The following is a 17,061-nucleotide window of genomic DNA, read 5'->3' on the forward strand; positions in this document are numbered from 1 at the left end:
ATGACAGGTGGGCTGTTTGTGAATTCACTCTAGACCGTCACGCAAAGGGAGCTGAGGTGTGCCCTGTATTTCCTGATGGGTCTTCCTGAGTTAGAGCGGTGAGAGGACCTGACACTTCCACCAGAATAGGGCTGTGCCTGTCCTCACGCAAAGCAGTCTCCGACCCCCTGGAGCAGATATGGGGCTAGGGCAGGGAGAGTAAGGGTCTTGTGCACTACAAAGACTTCTCTTTGAAGTTTGCCTACTTCAAAGAAAGAAATGGGCATAAGTACCTCTGGCACCACAAAGTTAGAAGACTTCTGGACTGAGGACATTCTGTCAGGAAGAAGAGCTGGATGCTGTAGAAGGGACTGAAACTCTGCTGGTTGCTTTTTTGTGCTGGCCTGCTTCTTGCTGCTTCTGTACTGGGAGTGAAAAGACTTAACATTGCTTTCTACATCCTGCTTTCCAAGGTTCTTCAAGGGCTTTAACTGAGCTTGCCTCCTGTTAGGAAGTCTCAAGGACATCAAAGACTTAGGCCCTCATTCTGACCTTGGCGGTCGGCGGAGAGGCGGCGGTCGGACCGCGAACAGACCGGCGGTCAGAAAAAGGGCATTCTGACCGCGGCGGTCACCGCCGCGATCGCCCGCCACTTCCCCACTCCGACCGCCACGGCGGTCATGACCGCCGGGCTGGATTTTGCGCACTCCGGCCCGGCGGTCGTCCCAAGACCGCCAACGGTATCATGACCCTGCCTACCGCCGCGGTTTCTTGCGGTCGGGAACCGCCATGCGAACCATGGCGGTAAGCACTATCGGGGCCAGGGAATTCCTTCCCTGGCACTGATAGGGGTCTCCCCCACCCCCCACTACCCACCCGAGTCCTCCCCCCACACCCTCCACCCCCCTGCAACCCCCCAGAGGTGGTACGAACCCCCTCCCCACCCCCACCCCGACATGCACATACATGCACCCCGACATGCACACACCCCCAACATGCACATATACACACCCCCTACACACACATACACAACGGGGACACATACCCGCACACATACATGCAGACATGCGCACCTGCCGAACAGCACACATTACCCATAGACACAGCAGCACCCCCCGCCCGCATACACGCACTCACACACCCCCTCTACACACTCACACGCACACCCCCACACACGCCCACATCACACAACACCCCCCCTCCCCCTCCCCTCACGGACGGTCAACTTACCTTGTGCGTTGGTCCTCCGGGAGGCGACGGGAGCCATGGGGAGGTGACCGCCAACAGAACACCGCCAACAGAAGACCGCCACACAGATATGTGGGTCGTAATTCTGTGGGCGGTGTTCTGCTGGCGTGGCGGTGGAGGTTGACCAGTCTCCACTTTTCCGCCGACCGCCAGTGTGGCTGCTTGCGGTTTCCTGGCGGAACGCTCCCAGCGGTCGGAATGCGCACAGCGGCATACCGCCGCGGTCGGCGGTCTTCACCGCGGCGGTAACTCGGCGGTCTCGCGAAAAGACCGCCAAGGTCAGAATGAGGGCCTTAATCTGCCAGTGATTGGGCTCTTCTGCTAAAAGTCCTGACTTGCCAGGACTGTGCCAACTCCAGTCCCTGGGCCCTTGAAAGTGTAAGCTGGTGACCGGAAGGAGAAAAAACACGCACCAATGCGTTGGGGTTCACAAATCCACACAGCACCTGCAGAATCGATGCAACCTCTGCATCACAGTGACTCCATCATCAAAACATATCTGGATTTTCCAATCTTCATCCCTGGACACCAATTTTTCATTGTCCTTACACCGCAGTAAGGAAAAGAGGCTGCATGTCTGGAAATCAATGATCGCCTTTCCTGCAAGGAAAGAATTGACGCATCACCTCCCCTGCCGCCAGTAAGGAACCAATGCATTGCCTCACCTGGGAGGAAAGAATTGATGCATCACTTCCCCTGCGCAGTAAGGAACCGACATATCGCTTTGCTTTTTTGGCACCTCGCCTCCCCTGGGGTCCGCATCGTCTTTTTTTTTGATGGATCTCAGGTACTTTGTGCTAAAAAGATACAACCATTGATTCCTATGGACTAAGACTCATTTAAACCTTTAAAAAGTGATATCTTTACTTGTGTTTGTTGGATTTTTGTTGTTTTGCTCTTGTTTTAGTCAGACAAATAATGGCTATTGTTCTAAACGGGTGTGGAATACTTTCATGGTGTTTTCACTGTGTTGCTGTGTGTGTGTGTGTGTGTGTGTTCAAATACTTTACACATTGCCTCTGAGAAAAGCCTGACTGCTTGTGCTAAGCTACCAAGGGGGTGAGCAGGGGTTATATTAGCTATGTGGCTCCTTCACACTGACTAGTGTGAGGGTCCCTACTTGGACAGGGTGCAAACCACTGCAAACTAAGGACCCAATTTCTAGCACCTAGGGCCAGATGTAGGAACCGTTTTGCATGGCGCAAACTGTGAAATTCACAGTTTGCACCATGCCAAACGGGCATCGCAATGCACATTCCCATTTTGCGAGTCGGTACTGACTCGCAAAATGGGAATGCGACTCGCAAATAGGAAGGGGTGTTCCCACGATGCAGGATTGCTTTGTGTCCGCGAACGCGGTCGCAAAGCAATTCGCAGTTAGCACCCATGTGAAGTGGGTGCTAACTCATTCGCAAAAGGGAAGGGGCCCCCATGGGACCCCTTCTCCTTTGTGAATGTTGCCAAAAATAATTTTTTCAGAGCAGGCAGACCACTGCCTACTCTGAAAAAATGAAACCAAATGGTTTCATTTTCTCGAAGGTATTGCAACTCGTTTTCCTTTAAGGAAAACGGGCTGCAATACAAAAAAAAAACTGCTTTATTAAAAAAGCAGACACAGACATGGTGGTCTCCTGCCTCCAGCAGGCCACCATCCCTGTGTGTGCAGGGAATCGCAAGGGGGTCGCAAATTGCGACCCACCTTATTCATATTAATGAGGTGGGTCCTTGCGACCCCCTTGCGCTTCGCAGATGGTATCAGGGACACCATTCTGCATATGGGATTGCGACTCGCAAATTGCGAGTCGCAATCCCAATTCTTCCTACATCTGGCCCCTAGTATCTTATCATTTAAATTAAGAAAACAAAGGAGCCAATAGGAACACACATTGGACGGATCCCGCCCTGGTGTAGGCAGTATTATTATCAATGCTTATCTAAGAGATTCCAGTAGCATTCCCATCTCTCACGCTTCCTCATACAATTATAATAGGTTTGCTGTTATGAGTACACTGTATATTGAATAAAATTAGATGGGAAGCCCATCATCCTCATTATTTGGGCAATGCAAGTGCATTTTCTTCTACTTGGATTGGCTCTTCCAGATTGCAACTGTGTTGCAGTGGATTATTCTGGAGGACAGAGATCACATGTATATATTCTCATATTTGGTCTACATCAGTCGACAAGTTTTCTATGTATAAGATTTAGGGGGTCATTCTGACCCTGGCGGTCATGGACCGCCAGGGCTAACGACCGCGGAAGCACCGCCAACAGGCTGGCGGTGCTTCCGGGGGCATTCTGACCGCGGCGGTAAAGCCGCGGTCAGAAAAGGGAAGCCGGCGGTTTCCCGCCGGCTTCCCGCTGCCCCAGGGAATCCTCCACGGGGGCGATGCAAGCAGCGCCGCCATGGGGATTCCGACCCCCTTCCCGCCAGCCTGGTTCTGGCGGTTTTCACCGGCAGAACCTGGCTGGCGGGAACGGGTGTCGTGGGGCCCCTGGGGGCCCCTGCAGTGCCCATGCCACTGGCATGGGCAGTGCAGGGGACCCCTAACAGGGCCCCACATAGATTTTCAGTGTCTGCATGGCAGACACTGAAAATCGCGACGGGTGCAACTGCACCCGTCGCACCCCTTCCACTCCGCCGGCTCCATTCGGAGCCGGCATCCTCGTGGAAGGGGGTTTCCCGCTGGCCGGGCGGGCGGCCTTCTGGCGGTCGCCCGCCAGCCCAGCAGGAAACTCAGAATGACCGCCGCGGTCTTTTGACCGCGGTACGGTCTTCTGGCGGTTCCCGCCAGGCCGGCGGCATCCACCGCCGGCGGAGGTCAGAATGACCCCCTTAGTAATAGTTGACAGAAACTACATTTATGCCCTCTTGGGAGTTGACAATCTATCGCTCTAGGAGATCTGATAGCACCCATGGGCACCCATGCGGTATTTTCCCTCAATACCCATGCCAACATTCGACCAGCTCTCTCCCCATCCCCATGGTGCTGGGCTATATAGTATCTGTAGTCAAGTTTATCTAACCTATCACTTAATTCTGTGTTCTTTTGTCTAAGTTCTCAAAGTCACCCCACCCAATCTGCATCCGTAGGTGTCACAGTTTCAATGTGACACATATCTTGTTCAGTATCAAGGATGCCCCATATCAAAGACAACTTGGTGTCTCATGTTGTGTTGATTCAGTGGCCACGTATGACCACTTTGAAGGCTTCCAACTCCGTCGACATCCTGGCTGGTGTTGAACCCTTGTTAAATTATCATGTATGTGTGATCCTTTAGATTCTCGAAATGGCATATCATGCAGTGCCTCTGTTTGCAGCCTCAAAGTCAGAATCCACACTTGTTGTGTTCCTCACTGAAGCACCATTTTTTATGGGCAGTGATCTGAGGTAGTGTGGGCCAGGTACTGTGTGTCTATTATTTGTGAGCACAGCATATCAATACAAAAAAACAGATCTAATTGTGTGCGGAGATAATGTACCAGAAAGCAGAATGAGTACTCTTTTATAGCCTTATAGCCTACTGTAGCGGGCTATACTGATTGTTAAAGGCCCGCTCCAGCATTAAAGGCCCGAACCAAAGGTGAGGGGCTTTAACAAAGAAGACGGACTTTAATGCCGGTATAGCCGAGCTACAGAGGACTATAAGGCTATTAGAACATTGTAGGAAGTTGGCTCTGTATGCACTATTTCAAAGTAAGGAATAGTATGCACAGAGTCCAAGGGTTCCCCTCAGAGGTAAGATAGTGGCAAAAAGAGATAATACTAATGCTCTATTTTGTGGTAGTGTGGTCGAGCAGTAGGCTTATCAAAGGAGTAGTGTTAAGCATTTGTTGTACACACACAGGCAATAAATGAGGAACACACACTCAAAGACAATTCCAGGCCCATAGGTTTTTGTATAGAAAAATATATTTTCTTAGTTTATTTTAAGAACCACAGGTTCAAGATTTACATGTAATACTTCAAATGAAAGGTATTGCAGGTAGGTACTTTAGGAACTTTGAATTAGCAAAATAGCATATACACATTTCACATAAATCACATATAGCTATTTTAAAACTAGACAGTTCAATTTTCACAGTTCCTAGGGGGAGTAAGAGTTTGTTAGTTTTTGCAGGTAAGTAAACCACCTACGGGGTTCAAGTTTGGGTCCAAGGTAGCCCACCGTTGGGGGTTTAGAGCAACCCCAAAGTTACCACACCAGCAGCTCAGGGCCGGTCAGGTGCAGAGGTCAAAGTGGTGCCCAAAACGCATAGGCTTCAATGGAGAAGGGGGTGCCCCGGTTCCAGTCTGCCAGCAGGTAAGTACCCGCGTCTTCGGAGGGCAGACCAGGGGGGTTTTGTAGGGCACCTGGGGGGACACAAGTCCACACAGAAAGTACACCCTCAGCAGCACGGGGGCGGCCGGGTGCAGTGTGCAAACACGCGTCAGGTTTGTAATTGAAATCAATGGGAGACCAAGGGGTCTCTTCAGCGATGCAGGCAGGCGGGGGGGGGCTCCTCGGGGTAGCCACCACCTGGGCAAGGGAGAGGGCCTCCTGGGGGTCACTCCTGCACTGGAGTTCGGATCCTTCAGGTCCTGGGGGCTGCGGGTGCAGAGTCTTTACCAGGCGTCGGGATCTGAGGAACAGGCAGTCAGGGTCAGGGGGAGCCTCGGGATTCCCTCTGCAGGCATCGCTGCGGGGGCTCAGGGGGGGCAACTCTGGCTACTCACAGTCTCGTAGTCGCCGGGGAGTCCTCCCTGAAGTGATTGTTCTCCACAAGTCGAGCCGGGGGCGTCGGGTGCAGAGTAGCAAGTCTCACGCTTCCGGCGGGAAACGCAAGTTGTTTCAAAGTTGCTGCTTTGTTTCAAAGTTGCAGTCTTTGGTGAACAGGGCCGCTGTCCTCGGGAGTTCTTGGTCCTTCTAGAGCAGGGCAGTCCTCTGAGGATTCAGAGGTCGCTGGTCCCTGGGGAAAGCATCGCTGGAGCAGTGTGTTTAGAAGTGGGGAGACAGGCCGGTAGAGCTGGGGCCAAAGCAGTTGGTGTCTCCGTCTTCTCTGCAGGGTTTTTCAGCTTAGCAGTCCTCTTCTTCTTAGGTTGCAGGAATCTGAGTTCCTAGGTTCTGGGGAGCCCTTAAATACTAAATTTAAGGGCGAGTTTAGGTCTGGGGGGTTAGTAGCCAATGGCTACTAGCCCTGAGGGTGGGTACACCCTCTTTGTGCCTCCTCCCGAGGGGAGGGGGGGCACATTCCTATCCCTATTGGGGGAATCCTCCATATGCAAGATGGAGGATTTCTAAAAGTCAGAGTCACCTCAGCTCAGGTTGCCTTAGGGCAGAGGTCTTCAAACTGGGGGGCGGGCCCCCCTTGGGGGTCCTGAAGTGATCCCAGTGGGGGCGCCAAACTCTGGTCAAAAGAAATATTATACAGATAACATGCCTTTGTTTTAAGCAGAAGCATGTTATTGCAGGTTTAAAAAGGTAACAGTACTTAACTGCAATGTTTAAATAGGCTTAAACCTATTTAAACATTGCCATCTTTCTAAAATAATTGAGAACAATTCTGAGGGGGGGCCCAATGATTTTTATTTTTCAACTGGGGGGGCGCGGCATTCAAAAGTTTGAAGACCACTGCCTTAGGGGCTGTCCTGACTGACCAGTGACTCCTCCTTGTTTTTCTCATTATCTCCTCCGGTCTTGCCACCAAAAGTGGGGCTGTGGCCGGAGGGGGCGGGCAACTCCACTAACTGGAATGCCCTGGGGTGCTGTAACAAAGGGGGCGAGCCTTTGAGGCTCACCGCCAGGTGTTACAGTTCCTGCAGGGGGAGGTGATAACCATCTCCACCCAGTACAGGCTTTTTTACTAGCCACAGAGTGACAAAGGCACTCTCCCCATGTGGCCAGCAACATGCATGGTGTGTGGCAGGCTGCTAGAACTAGTCAGCCTACACGGGTAGTCGGTTAAGGTTTCAGGGGGCACCTCTAAGGTGTCGTCTGGGGTGTATGTTACAATAAAATGTACACTGGCATCAGTGTGCATTTATTGTGCTGAGAAGTTTGATACCAAACTTCCCAGTTTTCAGTGTAGCCATTACGGTGCTGTGGAGTTCGTGCATGACAGACTCCCAGACCATATACTCTTATGGCTACCCTGCACTTACAATGTCTAAGGTTTTGCTTAGACACTGTAGGGGCATAGTGCTCATGCACTTATGCCCTCACCTATGGTATAGTGCACCCTGCCTTAGGGCTGTAAGGCCTGCTATAGGGGTGACTTATCTATACCTGTAGGCAGTGTGAGGTTGGCATGGCACCCTGAGGGGAGTGCCATGTCGAATTAGTCTTTTTATCCCCACTAGCACACACAAGCTGACAAGCAGTGTGTCTGTGCTGAGTGAGGGGTCCCCAGGGGGGCATATAATGCTGCAGCCCTTAGAGACCTTCCCTGGCATCAGGGCCCTTGGTACCAGGGGTACCAGTTACAAGGGACTTACCTGGATGCCAGGGTGTGCCAATTGTGGAAACAAAAGTACAGGTTAGGGAAAGAACACTGGTGCTGGGGGCTGGTTAGCAGACCTCAGCACACTTTCAAATCAAAACTTAGCATCAGCAAAGGCAAAAAGTCAGGGGGTAGCCATGCCAAGGAGGCATTTCCTTACAAACATTCTGCCACTAGAGTGCAGAATGTTTTAATAAATAAAAAAAAGGCCTCACTGAGCCTAAGGGAACTGAAATCGCCTCAGCTCTGTGAGGTTTTTGTTCACAGAAGGATCTGTGAATTAAATAATTGGAATGCTGGAGCTCCGGGCTTCTACTGGCCATTTGAAGCCCAGAGCTCTCCATTGTTTTCTTTGGAGCTCCTGACATTCCAATGTTCTAATTAGGTATGGTACATCAGTCTCCATCTATCTTGTACTTGTCTGCTCTTCATCCAGTGTCGAAACTGTTGTGTCATTCTTCGGCATGTAGTTTCTCCCATAGAAGGGGTGGATTTATCTATCTCTATACCGGAGTGCAAAAAAAGTTGCCTCCCTATATAGATCGCACCTGAGGATTGCATGTGAGAGCTGGTGTCATCTGGTATAGAAAGCACAAAAGGTTAGTGTTTGATGCATGTATCTCTATCTGTGTGAATGAATCCATATCTTGTTGTACCTCCACCACTATGCATCCACTTTCTAGATCTACTATGCTGACCTCCACTACAAACAGGACTCACAGCAAAATCCAGATCACCACGCCTCGTGCCAAGGCTGAGAATGAAGTACCATAAATCTGCCTCTTCCTGGGTTTTCTGGGTGTAGCAACACTCTTTTTTTATTCCATGTAAAAACATTGTATTTAGGAGTTAGAACCCATCATTTTGTATCTTTAATAAGTCTGACTTTTATAGCCCAGGGCCGGACATACACAAAAAATTGTAAGAACACTGTGCTCTCTTTGCAGGTCCAACTGCATTCCAGGATTGCCATGTGTAGACCTCACTTTAAACACAATCTCTTCCTCTCGGCTCTTAACTCGGCGAACAGTCTCCTGTGTCCTACAGTGCACCTCAACCAGAACATTGACAACCTAAACAGCAACATTCTCAACTGCCCTCCACTGGCAAAGCACACCAAGCAAACTTTGAGAACCATAGTACAATGTATGCAAACATAAATTATCATTAAATATAGGAATATCCATTCCCCATCTGGAATATGGAAGCTTGTCAAAGCAGTTTCAGTACTGGTGCAGGAGGGCCCTGTATGACCAACCAACATCTTAATCGAGCTTTCTGATGCTACCTTTGTCTTTGGTACATGTGTATATAATTTTTTTTACCAATAATGGATGTCAGGCTCTCTGGAAGAAGTGCCTCAAGCCCTACTTCACATGCGAGAGGTCCCTGACTCTGCCTCGCAACAAAGGGATTTGGGACAGCCCCTAGCTGTGGAGTCCATCCTGGACTGAAGTGCACCTTCTCAATAGAGGAACCTTGGAACCCTACCTGTAGTAGCAGCTGGTGTCAGGGAAAAGTAGTGGGGCAGAGAGGGTAGGGGGTAGTAATGAAACAAACAAAAGAAAATAACGTACCTGCCTCTTGCCACTCTTCTGCTGTGGACAGGCTGAAGTTCTCAGACTTCCCTATAGCCAATCCAGATGCTGCTCTCATGCTGTTAATACCCATGAGAGCAGCATCGGGATTGGACGGAGCTGGCTGTTTTTGCCCTCCTTCGGGGGCTCAAAGCCTGTGCCTGCTGTTGTTCTACACCCAGCAATGCAGCTGGGTTGAGGAGATGCCAACGCGCATGCCGGTTTGGCCATCCTAAGCCTGCCAAACCGACATGCGCCCTGCAGCACTGCCCACCACTCGTACACCATTCTTCCTATGGCCCCGCCTCCAAGACTCAGTTCCCAATGAAAAATAAAATGATAATCAACCTGTTATCATTTTATATTTTATTTGCCTCTGCTGGCAGGGGGGCGACGCTCCTTTGCATAACGGAGGAGCCGCCACTGCCTACCTGCTAGGACTGTTACTCAGACACTACTCAAAGAACAGCGCTATATTCAGCCCTTCTGCATACTAAGGTAGCCCTATCAAGCAGATAATATTATATCAAGAGGAACCTTTGGAGTCTTCCACTTGTATTTGAAGCTCTTTTAATACTGCTTTCAGGGTTTGCACACCTTTTAGCATGGGGCGCTTTGAGGTTATTGCTGAATCAGTCTCATCTACCAGCTTACCCAGTGTCTAGTGGTCCTTTCTGATAATGTTCACCTATATTGTGACTTCATCTATCTTTGCTTCCAGAGAACGTTTGGTGTCAATATTTGGCTGTAGTATTCCATCATATTGTCCTGTATGTCTCCGGAGTAGATTCTAGCTGACTCAGCGGGCTACCTCTGGATGACGGTGTTGACAGCATCTCCATTATATCTTTGGACCGGGGAAAGCCTGGTCACTTTTGGGTTTAAGTATCTTCCAACGTTGGCTGCTAGCATATTGGAATTCAATCATACAGAGGCCACAGATGCTCGCTTGCCCCGAGTTGTTCAGTATATACCTCACTTCTCTCATCTGCACCAACCTGACTAGTTCTAAGGTCCTGCCTGGTGGCGATGGTTCAAGTGGGCTGTTTGTCCACAGTGGTCAGTGTTACTGTCACATCTCCAAGCACCCATAAAGACAGTCATTGTAGCCCAGCTACTTGGGGAAAGGGTAGGGGGAGAGGTATTAGTGTTCGGGCTATCCTCAAAAGTAGGCCTTTAACTTTAAGCCCCAACAGCTCCAATCTCTAGACTGTGTAAATGGGGGAATCCAATTACTATGGCTATGTGAGATCTTCACAGGTCTGGTTGGTGGGCCGCTCCCAACAGCTTGTGCCTCCTTTCAGTGATGTGTAGAGGTCACAGAAACTGGATAGCCTGTTTTTGTGCACCTTGCAGGCCTTATAACAATGTGCCTAAAGTTGGGAAAACTGACCTCTATGGTCAGCTAGGTGTGGTTCATCACCATTCGGGATTAGGGTCGGGAGATACCAGCATATACATTTTATTGATTTTTGTGTTTCCGCATACCCTTCACTCACCCCATCAAACTGTAAGCCCCATGTACGTGTAACTCACACCAGTTTTTGAGTTGGTCCCTGTGATTTATGGGCCCCTACGAACAAAGATATTTCTGGGGAATGGACCCGAGGCATGGCCCCTCCCATCCTCATTATTTTATGCACAGGTTCCCTGTACCTGGAGCCACCCCGAGGGTATGTAAGAGTTACAGGAGGGGACACTACTTGCATCCACCTGTACTTGGCCCTCTTCTTTTTGTTTTTCCTCTGGCCCTGTTTGACAGATCAGAATAAGCTAAAGTGAGTTTCACTCCTGGTGGGCAGCTCTAGTCACTGGGAGTATGTACTTCTATTCCTCATGGCCTCTATACTTTTATAAACAGTTAAGTGATCGATTCTTTTATTACTGCTCTCTCTCCTTGCACCAGACATGTATTCTATTTGGGCATCAGGCATTTCTTCTGAGCCTGGGGTCTTCCTCACTAACACCAGGGGGGCCAAGGCAGCAAGTCCTCCCTGCCTGTAAACTCTAGGTCCCACAGGTTTCTTGTTGGCCACTTGCTGAGCACCTGTGGCAGATGAAGTCAGCGGCCTCCTCCTTTTGGAGATTACACTCTTGCAGGACCATTCCATAGAAGATCTCAGGGGACCCTCTGGGGTCCACCCAGCAAGTCCATCCCTATACACCTGCCAGAGGGTGTTGGGGAGCCGGTGCCACTGGTCCTGGAGAAACAAATCCTAGTCTCTGGGTGTCAACTAAAGTCAGAAGTCCTTGAATCCATCCTTGCAGTAGGGGTCAGTTGCCTTCTGTATTTCAGCTGGGCATTCCTCTGTCATCAATTCCCCCAAGTCCAGACTGTTCTCTCTTATGGAGGGGTTTTTAAGCAAAGGTGAAATGTTCAATGAGTTAGACACCTCTGCCCACACCTAGGGTAACACATCATCCATCCACCCCTGCTGCAACCCTTCTGCATGACATTTTGTGAATTTTGAAAAATGGCACTCTCAAGTGATCTATTGAAAGATCTTCTCTAGAGTGTCTGACCTGCCCCTAAGTGCAACAGCTGCCCAGTCCCTGACCTCCAAAACTTCAATGGGCAGCCTCACCTTAGACTTGCTCCAGTAGTGTGACTAGGTGCAATGTGAAAATGTATTAGCACGTGCAGATTCTGACCTCACCCTCTCCTGTCAAAGGAGCAGGCTTCATTACTGGCTAATGGCCTTGTTGTGTGGGGAGGTTGTTGATCCTCTGGCTGGCCAGCAGAGTAATTACCTCTGCCCAGATCAGAGAATGAAAGTCTGGAATTTAATTAGAAGTTGAACCAGAGAAATAGCACAAATCTCCAAGTGCCTGAAGGAGTACAGAAATTACAAAAGTGACTTTGAATCTACATTTGGGGTCCACTTTTAACACATGATCAGTGTGTCACCCTATTTTCTCTGCCTAACTGTGGTGACACTGTGCTTTGGTGTAGATTTTACCCATATTGTATAATAAAGTAAGCACATCAAATCAGTTAAACAGCATAGATTAACACGGTGAATGTTTACTCACATTGTAAGGCCAACACCAGGTCAGCAGCAAACCCTGAAGGGTCCCTTTTGAGACAGGCTACCTATGTGTAGATACCAGGCTGAGTTAGATTGTAGTCTAACATGTTTAGCCCGTAGACATGTGCACATTAAATGATCTTATCGTACAAGGAAAATACTGGCAGTTAGCACTCCCAATCCAATAAACAGAGATTACAGTGAGTGATACACGGTTGGTGATGGTCACTGGGGGGGGGGGGGGGGGGGAGGGGAGTGGTGAATTCATGAATGCTGTTTCCCTCAAATTATTTATTTCCCAGGAAGAAAATTTATATCTGATATTCAGAAAGCTGCCTAATGTATACTGAAGTATAGAGTTTTGAAAGTGGAAGAGGAATCTGTAAGGTATATACACAAGTGGTTGATTGGTTTCTACCCAAAGTTGTAGGTTAGGAAGTGGAATGGCCAGAAGATCTGTGAAGTGTGTGTGAGAGGAGAGCAATAGTTCAGTAAATGATCAGTCGACCCTTGAGGCACAAGATTGAAGATGCAGAGCCACAGCACATGCAGTGGTAGCACTTGAAAGATTTTCCATGGGTAGAAGAAATGAGATCACTATTGGGCAGCTGCTAGGGCACAAGAGTAGAGTTAGTCCTGCAGCATGTTGTGGAGGGGTGCACAAGAATGGTGTTTCGTTGTTTCAAGGATGCATAACCTCGTTGCCATACACTCACACCTGCACTGTGTTAGGCATGAGGAGGGTGATGGTTACATTATATTGTGCAAGGCACATCAATTACTTCTATTTGTGTAGAGGTGCACTGTCGGACAACAATCTGCAACCTGAAAGCAAATTAACATACACTAAGTTGTGTCAGAAGCATAAGAATGAGTTTTCTAGGTAGTACAGGAGCCAGCCTAGTGAACAGGGGACTGGTTATTCAGCTGACCGCAACAAAGAAAAGACTATTCAGAAGGCAGCATCATCATAGGAAAAACACTACATATAGTTTACTATGGGCCATTGAGATAAGACTACATTGTTGACAAAGTATTAATGGAAAAGTAGAAAACCTTTCAGCATTTTTTTTATTCTATATTTTTGTAACAAATTACTACCACTAAATAATGACATTATATTGAGAATAATAATGCTGATCTACAATAATATTGAGTCTACTACATTGTCCAAAATCCCTTTTATAAATAAGTTTATATTCACTATTGATAAAACCACCCACAAATATCTTTCTAGGTAAATATAAGAGGAATTAGGAATAGTAAATGCATACTTATCTAACAATGAAGTGCTAGGTCCATGTAATAGGTGAGATATTATGGCCAAGTGACATGGTAGATGCGATATAACTTAATAAGGAATTGAATACATATTCAAAATACATGACTATAAGTGCATCTTGCAATTATAAATGGAACATGATTATAAATGAAACATTATTATTTGCAGTTTCACCATAATAGTATAATCAGAGTACACAAATATAATAAATGTGTATGAGTACTATGTTCCATCATGTTAAGTTCAAAAATTAGAAAATACACATACATGATCTTCTAGTCTTCGACTGTGAATGCACCTTCAATAATATGATTTAGTTGCTCGACTTTACATTAGTAACGTTAAACCACACAATATATGTATTGTCGGTTACATTATTATGTCACTCCTGTAATGCATGATGGTATGACCAAAATTATGCGTTACCAGATGTATTGTACTAGACAGTTATCTTAACCTTTTATATTAATGTGTTGTGTCAGTCTCTTGTATTTGAGCTTTTTTTAATAAACTATAGCTACAGCAAGTATGTAGGAGCCAATTGTGAATGTAGAAATGAGACAGTTGAAGCCAAAGATGGAGAAAATAATCACATCACACATGCACACACACACACACACATGCACACACACACATACACACCCATACACACACAGACACACATATAATTTATGAGAAGACAGTTTATAAGAGTCTTCTTTAGCTCTACAGAGGGGAAGGTGAAGGACTGGTGAGGGAGGTTTGGAGAAAACTTTTAAAATGTTGCACAACCATTTTGAGCACCACACATTGTCCAGCCATGTAAATCGAAGAAAAGAAGAGGCTCAGTTGCAGCGTTGTATTAAGGAAAATGTCTAATACTGTAAAGATTAGTCAACTTTGACTCACTGAAGGGAGCTTACCACACTGAAAATTGTGTGAAATAAGTAATTGAGTAGTATGCAGACGGTGTGTGTTGTGATGGGAATGTCTCCTGAGTGGTGTCAACTGCCATGAGTGTCCACCTGCATGTATGTGCTATGTTGTTTTTTGGGGTTTTGACACCAGTCTAATATGTGCATTGAAGGCCTATGTCTGTCCCATGACATGAGGTGAGTACTGGACCCGGAGAGGTGCACCAAGTACCACTCTTTAGTAACAGAGGGCTACCGCCCCTGTCACAGGTACTTGCATACAGAGTGGCGGCAACAGCTTACAGTGTCTCATTGATTATATAGTCATGGCCAGCAGCCATTTTTATCTGTGCCACCAAAGTGGTGGCCTACTGGTCCATTCATGTAAAATTACAGTGCTGCAAGCTGGACCCAGATTCTTGTGCTAACATCCCAGCTCATGTGTGCCTTTATGTGGGTGTGTAATCCATGTGATACATGTGTCATGTGTATCTATGATAAAGAGGGTGAAAGAGGCCTATGGATTCCACTTTAGAAGCCTATGGCCTGTACATGTGCAAAAGATGGAGGAGTTGTTACTTTCTAAGACAGTGAAAAGGACATTGCTGAGAATAAAGAGAGGGTATCTACAGCGTAAAGTGGGGAAGGAGGGACTGATTACCTTTAGCAATTCAATAAGATCCTTTTGCTGCAAATGGCTACTGATTAGTTTTTATGAGTTCAGCCACTTGATGTAGGGTGGAACTGCAGCTTCTACTTGTAAGAGTGCAAGGGTCCTTTGGAAGAGTCCAGCCTTTTACCTCTCTTCCTGATCACTGTTTGTGTGGCTGTTGGTAGCCTGGTGCAGAATGTTCACCCCTCTTTGTGCCTCTTTTGAGGGTGTTCTAGCCTTCAGACAACCCTCATGTGAGGATCATCACTCTAGACAAAGGCTGAGCCAGGATGTCTGCTTGACAAGAACGCATGAAAGGAAAACCGACTCAAACCAGTTCTAAAAGTTCAGACCAAGAATACACATCTCGTGTCTGCTGTACATGTACAAAATTGTGAGCTGTTGTTCCAGTTTCAAATTCTTTCTGACCAAGGAGGGGGTGCTCCAAAGAGTACTGGGAGGCGGGAGGACAACTATGCAACTGAGTGGGTTCCTGAATGAAAGCCAGCTTCCCAGAAGTGAGGGGACAACACCTGGAGTCTGATCTGAAGGAAGAACTGCCTACTCGTCCTGGAATGCCTCGAGCAGACCTTCCTGAGAGAAGACAGGAGGAGCGAGTCAACCCTGCAGGAGAAATTGAGACTGCTACAGTGGCAAAAGCACTGACCTCTGAGCCTATGGTCTGTCCATCTGAGACATCCAGGAGCATGATCAGCATGCTCCAGTTTCGGAACTCATTACCGTAGCTGAGGTGGAGGATCTGAGGCACTACCGAAGTGTGCAAAAATGGATTGTCCTGACAATACCTGATTGTGCCCAAAATGTGACTGAACAAAACCTTGGCATCATAGCCCGAGGCACTTGCCCAAATGTGCTCCAGTAGCTAGTGCCAATGAAGAATCGACTAGTGCCAAGGCCGTGGTATTGCTCAAATGTGCACAAACACATTTCATGTGGTTATCTCGCAGCACTTGCTCAACATGCCTCAGTGGACTACACCACTACAATTTAACCTGCTGCCTTGAGGCACTTGTCCACTGTGATCCAGTGTGACTGTGCCTGAGGTGCGGACCAGAGGTGCACCTGATCAGACAATGCTACTGCAGCTGAATTATGAAGCATCTAGAAGCAGCCCAAATGCCAAATGTTGCCACCAGACATGAATGTGAAGAGAACTGCATCATCACCTCAAAAACACTCGAGATATACCCAGCTGAGCTGGTGACTCATCAATCCCACCAACTGGAGGAGGACTCTGTCATGATTCATGAGTCCCAACTTATCGCCTACTCACTAAGTGCCCAGAAGAAGACTGCTGTTCTAAAGACAGTTCCTACCTTCCACTACATTCAGACTCTATGCATTGCCTCGGTCTGCTCTAGGGATTTGAGCAGAGGCCAGTGTACCTGCTGCCGATGCACCTTCCCTACAAAGGGTGGAGAACACAGACTGAAGTACATGGAGGCCTGGTCAAGGCCTAACTTGGAGATTTGCATTTGGTGTCATAATTTGAGAAAGTAGTGGTGATTAGAATATGGTGACAAAAAGGGATGTAAAGGTGCTGTTCTATAAATGTGGCAATTAAGGATGTTTATTAAGTAGTCCAGAGTATTGTACAAGGGGTTCAGCGATTAGGTGATATTGGTGATGTGGCTATTTTGAACTTGTCTCCAAAGGTGTAAGAAAATAGGAAAATAGTGCAGACTGTGGAGTGTTTGAAGCAAAATTGGTGTTTCGGGTTAATACAATTGAACAGCATCCATTGAGAGATATACGATTGGTTCTAGATGGGAAAAATGTGAATGTTCTGAAAGGCTCATGGTTGCTGTATTCTTTGATTAACAGAGATGGTTTCTATAGAGTGTGTTAGACCTGACAGCTTTAGGGTGGTCTACCCCAAAACATTTTGCCTGCCTTGCC

Source organism: Pleurodeles waltl, chromosome 4_2, assembly GCF_031143425.1.
Source record: "Pleurodeles waltl isolate 20211129_DDA chromosome 4_2, aPleWal1.hap1.20221129, whole genome shotgun sequence".
NCBI classification, from domain to species: Eukaryota; Metazoa; Chordata; class Amphibia; order Caudata; family Salamandridae; genus Pleurodeles; species Pleurodeles waltl.